At 41.9% G+C, this 17,535-nt stretch overlaps 1 long non-coding RNA gene across 1 annotated transcript in view; it reads left to right on the forward strand.

Moving 5' to 3' along the window:
• The window catches only part of LOC112395115 (uncharacterized), a 64,765-nt gene that overhangs the window by 32,442 nt on the left and 14,788 nt on the right, over positions 1–17,535 (forward strand). Inside the window, exon 3 of the long non-coding RNA XR_003002304.1 lies at positions 14,917–15,081. This is a non-coding gene — a long non-coding RNA (uncharacterized LOC112395115). The remainder of the gene's footprint in view (positions 1–14,916; positions 15,082–17,535) is intronic.

The following is a 17,535-nucleotide window of genomic DNA, read 5'->3' on the forward strand; positions in this document are numbered from 1 at the left end:
GCACTCCGATTTTAAAAGCCCTGTGCCCACGATTGCATTCCCTTCTGCTTACCTCTCTAGTCCTCATTGGCAAAGAGAGACTCGGTGGCTGGAGGGCTTCCCGGGATGCCTGGCGTTCCAGGGTCCAGCCCTCATCACTGTTCCTTGTCTCTCCCAGGGCGGCCCAGGCAGAGGCCGTGGCATTTCTTTATTTCTTTCTTTTTCTTTTTTTTTTTTTTTTTACTAAACATGTGCTATATAATCCCTTTTTTGTAGGGGAAAAAACAAGGCATAAATTCACATGAATAGAAAAAAATCTGAAAGGATATATACACAAAGAATTAGAGCTGTTTTGGGGAGACGATGAAATCATGGATACTTTATGTAAGCTTTATGCACCTTTGCATTTTTAAAAAAAATTTATTTTATTTATTTTTTTATACAGCAGGTTCTTCTTAGTTATCCATTTTATACATATTAGTGTATACATGTCAATCCAAATCTCCCAATTCACCACACCACCACCACCCTGCCACTTTCTCCCCTTGGTGTCCATATGTTTGTTCTCTACATCTGTGTCTCAATTTCTGCCTTGCAAACCGGTTCATCTGTACCATTTTTCTAGGTTCCACATATGTGCGTTAATATACGACATTTGTTTTTCTGACTTACTTCACTCTGTATGACAGTCTCTAGATTCATCCACGTCTCTACAAATTACCCAATTTCGTTCCTTTTTATGGCTGAGTAATATTTCATTGTAGATATGTACCACATCTTCTTTATCCATTCGTCTGTTGATGGGCATTTAGGTTGCTTCCATGACCTGGCTATTGTAAACAGTGCTGCAATGAACATTGTGGTGCATGTGTCTTTTTGAATTATGGTTTTCTTAAGGTATATGCCCAGGAGTGGGATTGCTGGGTCATATGGTAATTCTATTTTTAGTGTTTTAAGCAACCTCCATACTGTTCTCCACAGTGACTGTATTAATTTCCATTCCCACCAGCAGTGCAAGAGGGTTCCCTTTTCTCCACACCCTCTCCGGCAGGCCATGGCATTTCTTACATGATGGATTTCCAAAGCACATGCCTTGTCCAAGGTCATCAGTAGAGGCTGTGGCAGAGCCTGGTCAGGGGAGCTCAGTGCCTTGATTTTAATTTCACTTCTTTCCACTTCATGACACAGAAAGTTGCTCTGGATAGCAGGAGCCACACTGGGCTGATGACCAGAGGCCTGCCTGCCTGTCCTAGCTCAGTTGCCACTAACCCACTGTGGGTCTGGGGCAGCTTCTCTGGGCCTGTGTTCCCTTTAGAACTGTGATGGTCAACGGGGCATTGGTGTTCCCTTCCCTGCCTCCCAAGACCCTGCCCTTTCCCCACTGGCTGCAGAACCCTCTAGAAAACTGCTCCCAATGACTGGATTTGCTTACAGAGCCAGATCCTGTTTGTCCTGCCTCTCCTCATGTAAGACAAGGGATAAAATATATCATTGGCTTTCCAGCAATTTTTATAGCAGGATTCTTCCTTCAGATGATATCATACATGTATAAACACAGAGACACATTCACACACAGACACGCAGAGACACATACACAAAACACACGCACAAGGGCTTCCCTGGTGGCGCAGTGGTTGAGAGTCCGCCTGCCGACGCAGGGGACACGGGTTCGTGCCCCGGTCCGGGAAGATCCCACATGCCGCGGAGCGGCTGAGCCCATGAGCCATGGCCACTGAGCCTGCGCTCCGCAATGGGAGAGGCCACAACAGTGAGAGGCCTGCGTACCAAAAAAAAAAAAACAAAAATAAAACCACGCACAAACACACAAATGCACATACACTACACAAGCATGCATAGACAAGCATGCCTGCATGCACACACATACACAGAAATGCATATACACACATATGTACATAAACACGCACACACAGGTATACGTAAATCTAATGACATATTGTATATAAAATTATTTTGAAAACGTAAAGGGATAGCTATGGAAGCTATTACCGGTTATTATGATCGCTTCCTGATTCCCCAGATAAGTGAGGCAGAAACAAGGGAAGTGAAATTAGGAGTTTGGGAGTAACATACACACTACTGTCTATGAAATAGATAACCAACAAGGACCTACTGTGTAGCACAGGCAACTCAATATTTTGTAATAATCTATTAGGGAAAAGGATCTGAAGAATATATGTATCCATAACTGAATCACTGTGCTGTGTACCTGAAACTAACACATTGTAAATCGACTACACTTCAATTTAAAGAAAATAAGTAAACAGGTGTGTTTATCATGTGTGTCTGTGTTTGCATATGTGTGTATGTGTACGTTTGTTGTGTTTGTATGCACTGTGTGTTTATACATGTATGTTTGTTGTGTGTTATATGTCTGTCTTGTGTGTATGTTTGCATATGTGTCTGTATTGGAGGTGGGGTGTCGTAAATTGAGCAGGGAAGGCAACCAGCACGAGTGGGGAATTTAAAGGCAGAAGAGAGAGGTGAACTTCCCCAGTGAGGCAGCTTCTGAGGCCGGAACCGACTTAAAAGACGTCAAAATCCTTTCCTATCTCAGCGTTTGAACAGCCGCCCAGATGGTGCCTTCAGCCTGATCCAAACCAGACAGGTGCCCTCCTGCTTCTCATCCTTCCTCTGCTCTCCCCACCACTCCTCTCTCTGCGGCATCCTCTCTCCTGCCCAGGTCACGACTGCATTTCTTTGTCAGTAGTGGTGGCTTTAAAGCCAGCTCCTGCCACGCGTCCCTGCCCCCATGCCCAGCCTCGCTGTCCTATTCCACTTGTAGGGAAGGGGGAGCTTTGTTCATCCCCAGCAGCCCGCTGCGGGTCGTGGGCCAGCAGCACCAGACCCCCTTCTTTTTGTGGCTCTGGAGCCACCACTCAAAACTCACGACATGGGAGCAAGCAGTCGGCCACAGGGCAGTGCAAGAAAATGAGCACATCCAGCATCGTCAGAGGAAAGCATCCAGAAACGGGAGGACACCTGCTTCCACCCCACCGCACGAAAGAACACAGGGCATGGTGCTCTGATGTCCCTTCCTGCATTTTAACGGGAGGATTGGCTCTGAGAGGGGCTAGGGCTCAGGTGTCAATTCGGGGAGTGGGTCAGCACCACTGCTTCTTCAGCACTCACTCATTTGCTCGTTTGTTTATTGGTGATGGATGGTCACTGAGAGCCTGCCATGCGCCAGGCACTGTTCTAGGTGGTCAGAACCCCCGGACTCTCCCCTGACTCAGCCACTGGCCTTGGAGAAAGTGACTGCGTGTTTGGGACCCACAAAACACCGTACCACTTGGGGTCCAGACCGATCTAAGAGAGCCCCCGCTTACCTCTCTCCCTCCCTCTCAGCTGCCTTCAAGGTCAGGAGAAGTGTCTGGGTTGCCAGGGCTTCGGGGGTGGTGCCCAGTACCCCCTTGTCAGGGACGGGGCTGGGCTGACTGTCCCCAGATCCTCGGTTCCAGCCAGAATCATTCAACTTCTGTTTTACCTGTTAACAATTTGCAAGACTTTATTGTGCAAAGAGTTTTACGTTTTGTTTTTAAGATGGAAAACATTATTCTGCTTACCTTCAGATTTGGAAGGAGGCTTGCAGTTTTCTAACTCTGAGGCAAAGTCTAATCATGGCAACTCACTTACCTTGTTTCTTTTTTTTAAATTTTACTTACTTATTTTCTTTAAATTGAAGTGTAGTCGATTTACAATGTGTTAGTTTCAGGTACACAGCACAGTGATTCAGTTATGGATACATATATTCTTCAGATCCTTTTCCCTAATAGATTATTACAAAATATTGAGTTGCCTGTGCTACACAGTAGGTCCTTGTTGGTTATCTATTTCATAGACAGTAGTGTGTATGTTACTCCCAAACTCCTAATTTCACTTCCCTTGTTTCTGCCTCACTTATCTGGGGAATCAGGAAGCGATCATACCGGTAATAGCTTCCACAGATATCCCTTTATGTTTTCAAAATAATTTTATATACAATATGTCATTATATTTACATTTCCTCTCTCTCACGGTTGTAGTCACAATGGACAAAACAAGGATTGCATTTTCTGCAAGAAAGAAGGAAGGGTGCAGAGCACCTCTAAATGGATGGCTTCTCTGTAATGACAGAGTCGGCTGCAAAGACATATTTTTTCTATAGCACAATCACGTTATTTTAAAAAGTCTGTATGGATTTGGGTCTTCAACATATGAATAATTAAACAGGATGATCAAATAAATATTACAGCAATCTCCCCGTCCCTTCTTCCTTTCCACATGGGCACTTGAGTGGTCCCTGCTGTTGACATGGCTGACACATCTGTTTACCACTGAGAAATAAACTGCTTTTCTAACCCAAAGGGACAACCAAACATTGTCCACTCTTACAAAAAGATGTAAAATGTATACTTTGATTAAAAGAAATTGTCAACCAGGGGATATAGTGGGCTTTTCTACTGACTGCAGCCAGTAGCCCTCAAGCAAAGGTTGAGACCATGAGAAATTAAAAGTGGTCCACAGAAAATTTAGCCCCAAGCCTCACAGCACTTTGTAACACAGTGTTCTGAAGGTATGTTCTGTACAGAAGCGAAACTTTTTTGATGAATCTGAGTTCCGTGGAGATTTATTTCCTCCATTTTAAAGAATATTTTTGCTAATTTAAAAATTATGATGTTCAGATATAAGAAAAGATTGATATCATGTGTCTGTGGTTAAGGTATGAAGGATAAGTGATAAGCACATACTCATCCTCCAGTGTAAGAAATTACAAGAATTTTATGATTGTATTTCTCGCCTTTAGACCCCAGGGATAAATGCTATTCGATTTTCGTGCTCATCCTTCCCTTGCTTTTTATTATAGTTTTACTACGTAAGTATGAATCTTTAGACTAGATGGCTTCGTTTTTGTGTTTTTGACCATTACTGAATAGTATCCTGCTGTTTTTCTTCTTCTGAGACTAACTTTTTGGTGTTCCATGTTTCACAGATGCATTCTTAGAAAAATCTATTAGGATATGTGACTGTATTGGTTAATTTTTAAAATCTTTTCTAAAATTGAAGTATAGTCGATTTACAACTTTGTGTGAATTTCTGCTGTACAGCAAAGTGACTCAGTTATATATACATATACATTCTTTTTTATATTCTGTTCCATTATGATTTATCATAGGATATTGAATATAGTTCCCTGGGATATACAGTAGCACCTTGTTGTTCATCCATTCTGTACATAATAGTTTGCATCTGCTAATCCCCAACTCCCAATCCATCCCTGCCCTCCCCCTCCCCTTGGCAACCACAAGTCTGTTCTCTGTGTCTGTGAATCTGTTTCTGTTTTGTAGATAAGTTCATTTGTATCAGATTTCAGATTCCAAATATAAGTGATATCATATGTTATTTGTCTCTCTCTGTCTGACTTACTTCACATAGTATGATCATCTCTAGGTGCATCCATGTTGCTGCAAATGACATTATTTCATTCTTTTTTATGGCTGAGTAGTGTTCCATTGTGGTATATATACCACATCATCTCTAGATTATTTATATCATCTAATCAATATAAATGTTATGTAAATAGTTGCCAGTGCCCAGCAAATTCAAACTTTGCTTTTTGGAACTTTCTGGCATTTTAATTTTCAAATATTTTTGATCTGCAGTTTGTTGACTCCACAGATGTAGAACCTGTGGATGCAGAGGGCCAAATTTATTCAGTCTTCCCATCTATGAAATAGCGTATCTCTTCATTTACTTGGATTTTCTTTAATTTTTCTCAACAGAGTTTTTCAGTTTTCAGCGTATTTCACTTCCCAACTGTTTGTTGTATATATAGAGAAATGGAATTGATTTTTGTTGTTGATCTTGTATTTTGCAACCTTATAAATTCCCTTATGAGTTCTAGTAGGTTTTTGGTGTATTCTTTAGAAGTAGATCATGCATTTGTGAAAAAAAATCAGTTTTCTTTCTTTTTCCCCAACTCAGTCCCTTTTTTCCTTGCCTTATTATACTGGCCAGGCACAATATTGAATAGAAGTGGTGAGGATGGACATTCCTGCTTTATTCCTAAATGAACGTATTCCTTCTTTCATAACTGTGTATGATGCTAGCTGCAGATTTTTAGTAGATGCACTTTCTCAAGTTGAAGGCATTTTCTAGTCACAGTTGGCAGAAAGTTTCTTTTTAATCATGGATAGGTGTTGAATTTTGTCCAATGCTTGTTCTGCGTTACTTTGACGTGATCATATGGCTTTTCTTTTTAAACTCGTTACATTGATTACCAATCTTGAATTCCTGGGATGTATCTCACCTGTTCATGATGTATTATCCTTATATACTGATGGATTTTGTTTGCTAAAATTTTGTTAAGGATCCTTGCAACTATGTTGTGTTAGTTTCCTGTTCCCGCTGTAACAAGTCACCATACATTTCATGGCTTAAAACACAAATGTATCTTCTTACAATTCTGGAGGTCGGAAGTCCAAAAGCCATTTCACTGGGGTAAAGTCAGTGTGTTGGCGGGGCTGGTTCCTTTCGGAGCCTCTGAAGGGAGAACCCACTTCCTTGATTTTTTTCAGCTTCTTGTGGCCCCTTCCTCCATCTTCAAAGCATCACTCTGATCTCTGCTTCTGTCATCACATCGCCATGTTCTCTAATTCTGACTTCTCCTGCCTGCATCCCTCTTATAAGGACAATTGTGACTGCGTCGGGCCAACTGGATGATCTGGGATAATCTCGCATCTCAAGATCCTTCATTTAATCACATCTGCAAAATCCTTTTTCCCATGTGAGGTAACATTCAAGGTTCTGGGGGTTAGGACATGGACATATTTGGTAGGGGGACGTTATTCTGCCTACCACATACATTCATGAGAGTATCTAGTTATATTTGGGAGGAAAGTTTTATATAATTTTGAGATCATGGTAATGCTGACCTCATAAATTAGTTGAGAAGTGCTCTCTCTTCTGTTTTCTGTAAGTGTGTGGGTTGATCTGGTATAATTTCTTCTTTTAGCACTTAGTAGAATTTATCAAGGAAGCCGTGTACTCCTCAGCAAATTCTTTCCCAAACCTCTTCTAAGTCAGGGCCTCTTGTTAAACTTTCTGAAACACCCTATACCTTTTCCTTGGAGCACTCAACACAATTTATAATGATATATGTATCTGTGTGATTACTTGGTTCATGTCTGTCTCTCTACCAGGGTATAAGCAGGGCAGACGCCTGTCTAGCCAAGTGTTAGGGGCTGGAGGTTTGTGTACCCCCAGAATCCATATGTCAGAGCCCTAACCTCCAAATGTGATGGTATTTGGAGATGGCACCTTTGGGAGGTGATTAGGGTGAGATGAAGTCATGAGGGTGGGACCCCCGATGGGTTGGCATTGAGGAAAGGCCACGTGAGGATGTGGTAGCTGTCCACAAGCCCGTGAAGGAGCCCTCACCAAGAATTGAATCTGCTAGTACCTTGATCTTGGATTTCCCAGCCTCCAGCTGTGAGAAATAAAGGTCTGTTTTTAAGCCACACAGGCTGTGGTCTTTGTTATGGTTGCCCAGGGCTGACTAAGACAGCAAGTCGTATGCTGTCTACTCCGTTTACTCCACTCAAGCCTGCCCAGTCTAGTGTCCACCCTGCAGCTGCTCTGCTGGGCATGCAGATGACAGGGCCAATGAAAGGATGCCTCCAGCATGAAGGAGTGGACCTGCAGCAAGCAGTCTGCAGCTTGACTTCCTTTAGACAGTCCCACCTCTTCACCTTTGCTTCTGTAGGTCCCTGCATGCTGCACTCCCTCACCCTAACTTTTCTCCTTCCTTCCCGAAAACACAGGTACACACATACACAGACCCACAAGTGAAAACACCCACACATCTCCAGTCTCGCAAACACCTTCAAACACAATAAATCGCACGGTCATGAAGAAAGTCTCTTTCATTTATATCACCTAAATTTATTCAAATATGAAGAGAGAAGAATCTTTTACTTATAAGAAGAAATAAGAACTTTTACTTCCAACTTAATGTTTCCTTTGTGGAAATTCGTAGATATCCCAGACATGGCTCTAACCACGTCTGACTCGGAGGGATTCATAGGATGACTTCCGTCTAAGTAGAATGTGTCCACGGTGCCTGCAGCCAGACTTGCCTGATTGATCGCTGTTGCTCTGAGATCAGTCATCAACTACCACATCTTGGAAATTTGCATGGAATCAAAAAATCTCTGGAGAAGAAAGTCGAAGAAAATAAATGTGTCCTTGGATGGCCTTTGCTCACTCATCGGACAAGTGTAGATTATGTCATTTGAAATCCTTTCCAGTTTGCTAGGAAGTGTTCCCACATGGAGCCTGTGAAGGGAATTAAGCCTTCGTATTTTTAGACGACGCTCTGCTGTGTTTGAAATGCCATAGATTTGAAATGAAAGGTTATGACGTCATCTGATCCACCGTGCCACGACCGGCTTCTTTCTTTCAAGTCCATCATTCAGCTTGCAGTGTTTGGATCTTTTACTGCCTACAATTGCTTACACATAGCAAATTTGTACAATGCCAGGGTCAAGTTCAGTTCATCTTTACATCGGCAGTACCCAGCTTGCTAAAGACGCCTTGTAGATGCTTTATCCACTTTTGCCGAATGGAATCAAACTGGTATTTCATGTAAAGCCAAGTCTTTGGCATATTGAATATTTTTTAGAGTGCTTATCGAATTAACATTTTTTATCTGCAGTATATGAAGCGCGGGTTTCTGATTTTTCATACTTTTTTGATATGCACATAAAAACAGATTCATCCGTCTTCACAAATAAGATAAAACACTAATTTTTTTTTTTAATTTAAAAAATTGTTTTATTTTTGGCTGCGTTGGGTCTTTGTTGTGGCATGTAGGCTCTTCGCTGTGGCACATGGGCTTCTCTCTAGTTGTGGCGTGCAGGTTTTCTCCCTCTAGTTGTGGCGAGTGGGTTCCAGAGTGCGTGGGCTCAGTAGTCGTGGCGCGTGGGCTTAGTTGCCCTGCGGCATGTGGGATCTTAGTTCCCCGACCGGTGATTGAACCCGCGTCCCCTGCATTGCAAGGCAGATTCTTTACCGCTGGACCACCAGGGAAGTCCATAAAATTTTTTTTAAAGAAGTAAACTATTATAAAATTCTACCAGCAAAAAAAATAAAACACATGATACAATGGAATGCTTAATAACAGACCTTGTGCTGATTCACTAAAAAAATAGAATCAATTCTATTTTAAAAATGAGAGAGAACTGTGTGCCTTTATGGACTCTGTAAAACAGACTCTGTCTTGTCTCGTTGTTTTTCTAAAAGCAAGTCTTAATAGACACCATAGGCAAACAAAAAAGACTAATGAGAAACTGAAAACTACTGAACTTATAAAATGCTCTTTGTAATATAATATGAACAAATCTTACACAGGAATTAGAAAAGATATAATGGGCTCCTCATAAAAGGAAAGATTGAAATAACCAAGGGATTTTAATTTTGTGCCTCACATGCTCAGAATTTTATCCACAGGGGAAAAAAAGATATTTCTTTCGAAAATAAATACATAAACGTGTGCCCCATACAGAGTATTTTTAAAGAAATGCTATGGGCAATGCCTACATTTAGGTACTATGATTCTTGAAGCCTAATCTTTAACAGGCTTGTGGAAAGAGGACTTCTGTGCCCAAGTCGTTACTTAGCATACATATTCCTCTCTGGAAACTGTGAAAGAAGAGGTGGAAATCTTTATTAGGCCACACTGAATAAGGCAGATGGTAAAATTACAGATTGCAAAAGCACATAGGAAATCTCATGGAGCTATTCCACATTCCTCTAAAATCTTCCTTGGTGTAAGAAGACATACAGATGGCCATGAGGCACATGAAAAGATGCTCAACATTGCTAATTATTAGAGAAATGCAAATCAAAACTACAGTGAGGTACCACCTCATACCAGTCAGAATGGCCATCATTAAAAAGTCAACATATAACAAATGCTGGAGAGGCTGTGGAGAAACAGGAAACCCTCCTACAGGGTTGGTGGGAACGTAAGTTGGTACAGGCACTATGGAAAACAGTATGGAGGTTCCTCAGAAAACTGAAAATAGAACTACCATATGATCCAGCAATCCCACTGCTGGACATATATCCAGACAAAACTAAAATTCTAAACAATACTTGCACCCCTGTGATCATAGCAGCACTATTCACAATAGCCAAGACATGGAAACAACCAAATGTCCATCGACAGATGAATGGATAAAGAAGATGTGGTACATATATATGCAATGCCATAAAAAAAATGAAAAAATGCCATTTGCAGCAACATGGTGCAATGCAACTAGAGATTATCACACTAAGTGAAGTGAGTCAAAGAGAGACAAATACCATATGGTATAACTTATATGTGGAATCTAAAGCATGACACAATTGAACTTATCTATGCAACAGAAACAGAACTACAGACATAGAGAACAGACTTATGGTTGCCAAGGGGGAGGGAGCTGAGGGAGGGATGGAGTGGGAGGTTGGGGTGAGCAGATGTAAGCTTTTATATACATTAATAGAATGGGTAAACATACTGTATAGATCCGAGAACTATATTCAATATCCTATGATAAACCATAATGGAAAAGAATGTAAAAAAAGTATATATATATGTATAACTTTGCTCTACAGCAGTAACTAACACAACATTGTAAATCAACTATACTTCAATTAGACTAAATTAAATAAATAAATAAATCCTTGGTATGACAACACCTTCCTTGGTGTTGTTATAAAATGGTGCCATTAGTTTTAGAGAGAATTCTTTTCTCTGCATCAACAGCTGCGTCAGAGCCCCTGGAGGACACAGCACAGAGGCCGCAAGAACCATTGCCTCACCCCTCTCCTGGAATCTCTGAACTCTTCTTTGTTCATTGAAACTTTGCTGGTTCAGTCTAAAGTCAGTCTTTTCACTCTTGCTGTGATGCCATTTGAAATTTTTGTTGATCTCTGATCCTGTCCTTGGTTTTAGTTAACAGTGCTTGGGAAATCCTGATCGTTAAATCATTATCTCATTTCCTAACTAATCTGAGTTCACACTGATTATTCTGCCATCATCTTGTTTTTCTTTACAATAAGAAATGTGAAGGGAGGAAATGCCTCAGGGCATTGCCACGCAGGGCTGGCTTTATGGGCCATACTCTCTCGATGTTTTTTTAAATGCCATTTTTGCCATCTTGACACTCTTTAATACTTCCTGGGCAAGGGGCCCGCATCCTCATTTTGCACTGAGCTCTTCAAATTATAGAGCTGGTCCTGTGGCCACTGCTCTGGTCTGTTTCTCAGACAAGCAGAAAGCTGGAATTGGATGAAGTTGTATGAAATACTAAAGAAGACTGCCTCGATGTGGCTGAGGACACAGTGTGGGTTTTTGCTGTGTTTGTTCATATTTGTTGAACGTAGCGTCTCTGGGGAATCCAGATTCTTCCTGGAAAATGGTAGTGGGGGTCTCTCTAGCTGCAGGCTATTATTCCTTAAGCTGTCCCTGAAGTCTAGTATGCATTCCTGGCAGCCTGAAAGGGAAAAATAAAAAGAGAGAGATGCAAATGAAAACAGGGCAGTGTAGGAGGCAGCCTGGTGGTGTTCATGTTGCCACACTTTTCCCAAACATTTGGCTACCCCAGAGCACAGGATGTAGCCAAGTATTTTAACCTACTTTGTGTTAAATTCTGATCTATCCAAGTAAATGCAATCCATATGTTTCTGAATCATTTTTGTCTGACTCACCAAAATATTCTTAAAGGCCTTTTGAGGTCTAGAAAAATGTCAGAAGCTCATAGAAGTTTTCTAGGCTTCTTTTTGCTAAAATTAAAAATAGAAGTTTGAGGACTGTTCCAAATATTTGAAAACAAGAAGGTGTAGAATGCAGGTTGGAACTCAAAATGTGGCCAAGTGTTTGCAGTTAACCAGGGTATCTGACTTCATGCTCCACTGCTGTTTTCTCCAGCACAAACTCTTGTCATTTTCTGCACAAACACGGCAGCTCTTTGGAGCCCTCACGGACTTGTGCTTTGGGTAAACCAAGATGAACCACAGACTTAGAAAACAAACTTATGGTTACCAAAGGGGAAAGGTGGTGGTGGGAGGGATAAATTGGGAGTTTGGGATTGACATATAGACACTATTATATTTAAAATAGATAACCAACAAGGACCTCCTGTATAGCACAGGGAACTCTATTCAATATTCTGTAATAACCTAAATGGGAAAAGAATTTTAAAAAGAATAGATATATGTATACGTACAACTGATTCACTTTGTAGTACACCTGAAACTAATACAGCGTTGCATTTCAACTATCTTACAATATAAAATAAAAATTAAAAAAGAAAAGATGAACCAAGTCCCCTCCTTCAAGACTGCCTTCTGTCACAAAGTCTAGTCCTCAATGGTTCACCTAAACAGGGAGAATGATTTACAGTCTCTGATATAAGATGACAGGCAGTAATCGTTCCATTCCTGCCCCTGGAGTTTTGGTGACCGTGGGTGGGTCTTCATCCTGCTAGTACCGTGATTCCCGGGATCAGGCTTAAAGGGCCCTCTGTGCCACCCAGACTACCGTTTGCTCTTTGCTTCTCACTGTGGTTCCCATGGTGTACCTACCTGACCCACAGGGGACTTTTATTTACCAAAGGTAGAGTCAAACTCTATGCTATTTAAACAAGGTCCTACTGTATAGCACAGGGGACTATATTCAATACCCTGTAATAAACCGTAATGGAAAAGAATATGAAAAAGAATATATATATATGTATGTATAACTGAACCGCTTTGCTGTACAGCAGAAATTAACACAACATTGTAAAGCAGCTATACGTCAATAAAATAAATTAAAAAAAGAAAACCCTCTGTGCTGTTTAACTCAGGTGCCATAGACAGCATGACATTGCCCAACTATTGTAACATAGTAATGATAGTTTGATAATTTTCCTTTGAAACCGTGGTGTGGGTGCAACACATCCAAGAATAAGTTTACAGATACGTTTCACACGTGTTTATATCCCCTCATACTTCTTAGCACAGTCTCTTGCCACAGAAAAAAAATCTCTCAGTATGTATTTCTGGTATGAATATAAGACTTGAGTGAATACGGTAAGTGGAAGCACAGATAGATTTTTTAGTGATGATTTCTAAGTGTACACCAGAAGAATTTTCAATACTCTTTTCCAGTCCTCAACACTATTGCAAAATTTTCTGATAAACAGAAATAGATCAAATAATCGAGGAGTATCTAAAATCATATTTTAAAATTTCCTCCGGAAAGGAAGCTCCGGGAAAACAGGGATATTTGTCTGTTTCGATTACTGATGTGTTCCAGGAGTTCAGAATAGTGCCTGGCATATGTGGGTTCTCAAGAAAAGTTTGTTGAATGACTATTAGGAATGAATGGTGGACATTTCTAGAAGCCATGGCTCCTCACTAAAAATGAAGGGTATGATTTGCCACCTACTTTAATCCCCTCTTGCCCTCATCCCAATTAAAAAAAGATATCCTCAAAAAAAAAAAAATCTCCCTCTGTTGCAGACCACTATAAGTAGGTCAAGTGCGGTCTCCAGACCTGCATATAGTAGTTTTGGAAAACGTTACAGTTAATAATGAAACATAATTACTTGAATTCTTAATTATTTATAGGAAAGTACAGTCAAGAAGGGATTGAGGCTTTGGGAATGTATTTTATTTTCCCACAGAGCCCAAATTATTTTTTACTGATACATTTCCATTCTTGTCTGAAACAGTTTATTTTGTATTTTATACAGAGACATTTGCCGTGGTGTCTGAAGCAACACACGTACATTGTCATGTAATTGATGTGGCCGTGGGGATAAGAGTTCTTTCACAATCTTTTGACTGGATCTCCATTATTAGCCTTTTCATTTTTTTTTCCCCCAAAAAGGAAGTTTTAAAATTCAGAACAGAATCACAGGACTGTCAAGAGCTCAACTGGATTTCCCCCCTACATTCTTATTGGTTTTATTAAAATAAATTTTCCATCATCTAAGTGTGACCTTTGTCCCTAAAATATGATCATGGGGGGTTGCATTTCAGGAGACCCAGAATTTAGGGCAGGGAATGGAAAGATGTTGTTTAATGGGGACAGGGTGACATTTGAGAAGATGGAAAAAGTCCTGGAGAGGGAGGGTGGTGATGTCTGCCCAACAATGTGAATGTACCTCCTGCTGCTAAGCGTACATGACCTGTACACCGAAAAATCATTAAAACGGGAAACTTTATGTTATGGGTATTCTACCATGGTTAAGGAAAAAAGGAGAGAAAAACAAGGAACAGAGAGGATGATTTAACCTCAGTTAGAGGGAGAGCTCCCTGACTTTTTCACCTCTCTGGGCCGGATAACTCTCTTGTTTTCTCTGTTCTGCTTTCCCAGATTCTCCACACAAGCCTCCCTTGTAAGCCTCCTCTGCAAGGCTGTCTTCTCATTTTTGTGACCAAACTGAAAACATAGGGAGGGCAGGGCCTGGGTCTGTCTTGTTCACTATTGTGCCTCTAGAGAACAGTGCCAAGCAGGACCGAGAACATAGTCGACACTCAGGAAACAAGGCTTGAAGGAAGGAATGCGGGAGGGCCCGCCCTTCCTCACGCTGCCAGAAACCACCAGGTAGGGGCAGCACTGTGGTAATGAACACCACCTTGACGTGTGTGGAGGTGGGGCTGAGGGCCTTTCCCCGGGGGCAGGTCCAGCCTGGGACATACAACGATGGAATGATTTGGTGGAATGATGTCTGTTTTCCATGTTGTCAACCTCCAAGAATTAAAGTGCTACCCTAAACATCATTAACCTTCTTTAATTACTTGCTATGTATTTATTATATATTTACCTGTCTGAATTATTCTTCAATCCATCATTCATTCAATAACTATTTATTAAGTGCTTACCATTCTCAATCCCTCTTGTAGGCACTGAGTGAAAAGACAGACCGGAAGTCCTGGCCCTCATGGAGTGTACGTTCTAGCGAGGGGACAGACAAATACATGAGTGAACAAATAGGATCGTAAATGGTAATAAAAGCTGTGGAGAAGAACGGATGAGAGAGGAGGACCAGCAGTGATGATGTCATGAAGGTCAGCTTCTGAGGTTTTGTCTTGCTCTTTCGTTTGGGACACATTCCTCTGTTTCTTCACTTTCCTTGACCCTCTGTGTTGGCTTCTTTGCATTAAACGAGGCACCTCCCCGATCTGGAAGGAGTGGCCTTGCGGAGGAGATGAACCTTATTGTTCAGAGCTGCCCTGGCTCTTGGTCGTGTCTCACAACTTCGTGCTCGTCCAGGCGGCCTATGTTATTCTCAGTGGTTCCCAGTGGTTAAGGGTGTGGCAAGACCTGTCCAGGGAGGATCTGAGTCAGAACCCAGGTTCAGGCTGATCGGAAGCCAGACCCTCAGGCAGCAGCTTTTAAAGTATGCAAATATATACAGTCTGGAGGGACCACGAGTGTAAGCCCCAGTGGCCACCAGAGCCAGGTGATCTGGAGGTGTCCAGTGGGCGGCGGCCACAAAAATCGGGGCCCCAGAGGAAAGTACAAGTTTCTTTCCAGGAGGAGGTGGTGAGCTGCAGTGAAGCAGGGGGACAGTGCAAGGATGGTGCCTGTAGGGAGCTCCTCAGCAGGCCCCTCAGGCAGATGCTTGAAGATAAGTAAATCAGCCTCTTTCACAGCAATTCTGGGCACCTCTCAGCTGGACCCTGGAGCAGGTGAGTCAGTGCGTGTTATGCTTTAAGAACCATTTCTCAGTTTGCTGTAGCTTGGTGGGTCTTGCGGAGAGGAGCCTCACTGGCTTTCAAAGATAGGTGTTTTGGGAGCTCATCTTTCAGATGCAGGTCTTAGGAGTTGGGGTGCCTGGTATGGGGTTCAAACCCTTCGTTCCTCAGGGAGAAGCTCAGGGTTTTGAGTTCCCTCCCAGTTGTGGGTCTGCACCAGGTGTGGGGTTTAGGGTGCAGTTGTGTCTCAGCCCCTCCTACCTGCATCCAAGTGGGTTTTTTGTCTCGTTTGCCTGAGGTGTAGGAGTTACTCAGCTAGTCTGGGGGTTTTTCAGAGGAAATTGTTGGTAGGGAGCTGTGGATTCCGTGCGTCTGTGGGAGGATGTGCGTTCAGGATCCTCCTACGTGACCAACTTGATCGAGACCCAGACAGTGATCAGTGCACAGCCGAGGTCACTGTTTTCAATCAGCTGGTCAGCCTCACTGAGAAGCCGGTGTCTTCACACAGCCTTGAAGAAGGTGATAATGACGCCTGTGATTACCTGGGAGAAGAACACCCTAGGAAGTAGAGGGAAGAACAAAGGCACAAATCTTGATTTTAAAATATGTTTTTATCTGAACCACTGTTTTTAAGGACTTCATGCTACAAAGCAGTACTTGCTTTTATTTGTCCAGGGACTATATAGCATCTTTTAACTAGACCCTAGCACAGTGAGTGATCAAAATATTAGCTTTCAACTATGCTCTTAGCTTTGATATTACAGGATGTGATATAAAAGTGTGTTCACCCTCATTTTTGTCTTTCTGAGGTCATGAACTTTCATAACATCTTCTCCTAGCCCTCATCTTCAGGCTGAGGTCCAGTTTTCTTCTGTCTGTCATGTGCCCTTCGTCAAAGGCCAACCCTACAATGTGCCTGTTGATTTTTGTTGTCATTACCCACCTTCAGGATTTTGTGCAGGACTAGGAGCATAATATCTTATGCTTCTTATTCAGTCATCACAGTGATGACGCCAACAGCATCATGTTTGCTTTCTGAAATACTGCGTATCGTTGAGTTGAATGCTTCAGGAAGAAATACAAATAATTCTGCTCTTCTTATTTATTAGCCACTGTCTTCATCAGGAATTGTCTCATTGCAATGAATGGAAACCAATTTAGCAATGTCTACATCAGTGGTTCAACCATGGGCAACATTCTCCTCCACCCTGGGGGCATTTGGAAATAGTGGAGGGTGTTTTTAGTTGTCACAGTGACTGAGAGGTGCTCTGTCATTCAGTACCCAGGGGCCAGGGATGCTAAACATCCTGCAGTCTGAAGGATAGTCTTGAACAATAAAGAATTGTTCCATTAAAAATGTTATTAGAGTTCTGTTGAGAAGCCCCGATCTGTGAAAGAGTCTGGGGTTTGCCAGAACCCAAGTAAAACTGGGCCTCCCTCTGTCCAGTCTCAGAACAGGGTCTCATGTTAGTCTCTTTCCTCAGAAAGCCTGGGAGAGTAAAACCTTTACAAAAACAACTTGAAGAGTTGCAGAGGAGAATTCCATTTGAACTAATAGCAAAACTTTGTAAAATCATTCCCAGTATCTCATTCAGTATCCCACCTGCCGTCAATCTTATTTTATTCTCTCAACATATCTACAACTTCTCCCCAAAGCAGTTTGTCCTTGAGTGTTTGTCCTCTCCTGTCCTCTACCTTGAGCAGCTCTGTTCTTTCCTAATACCAACTGAGTCTAGTTTTTCTAGCTAATTCAATTCTGTACCAGCTGTATGTACTAATTGTATGAATGTGTGTGTGTGTGTGTGTGTGTGTGTGTGTGTGTGT

Source organism: Neophocaena asiaeorientalis, unplaced genomic scaffold (genome assembly GCF_003031525.2).
Source record: "Neophocaena asiaeorientalis asiaeorientalis breed wild unplaced genomic scaffold, Neophocaena_asiaeorientalis_V1.1 scaffold889, whole genome shotgun sequence".
Taxonomy (NCBI): Eukaryota; Metazoa; Chordata; class Mammalia; order Artiodactyla; family Phocoenidae; genus Neophocaena; species Neophocaena asiaeorientalis.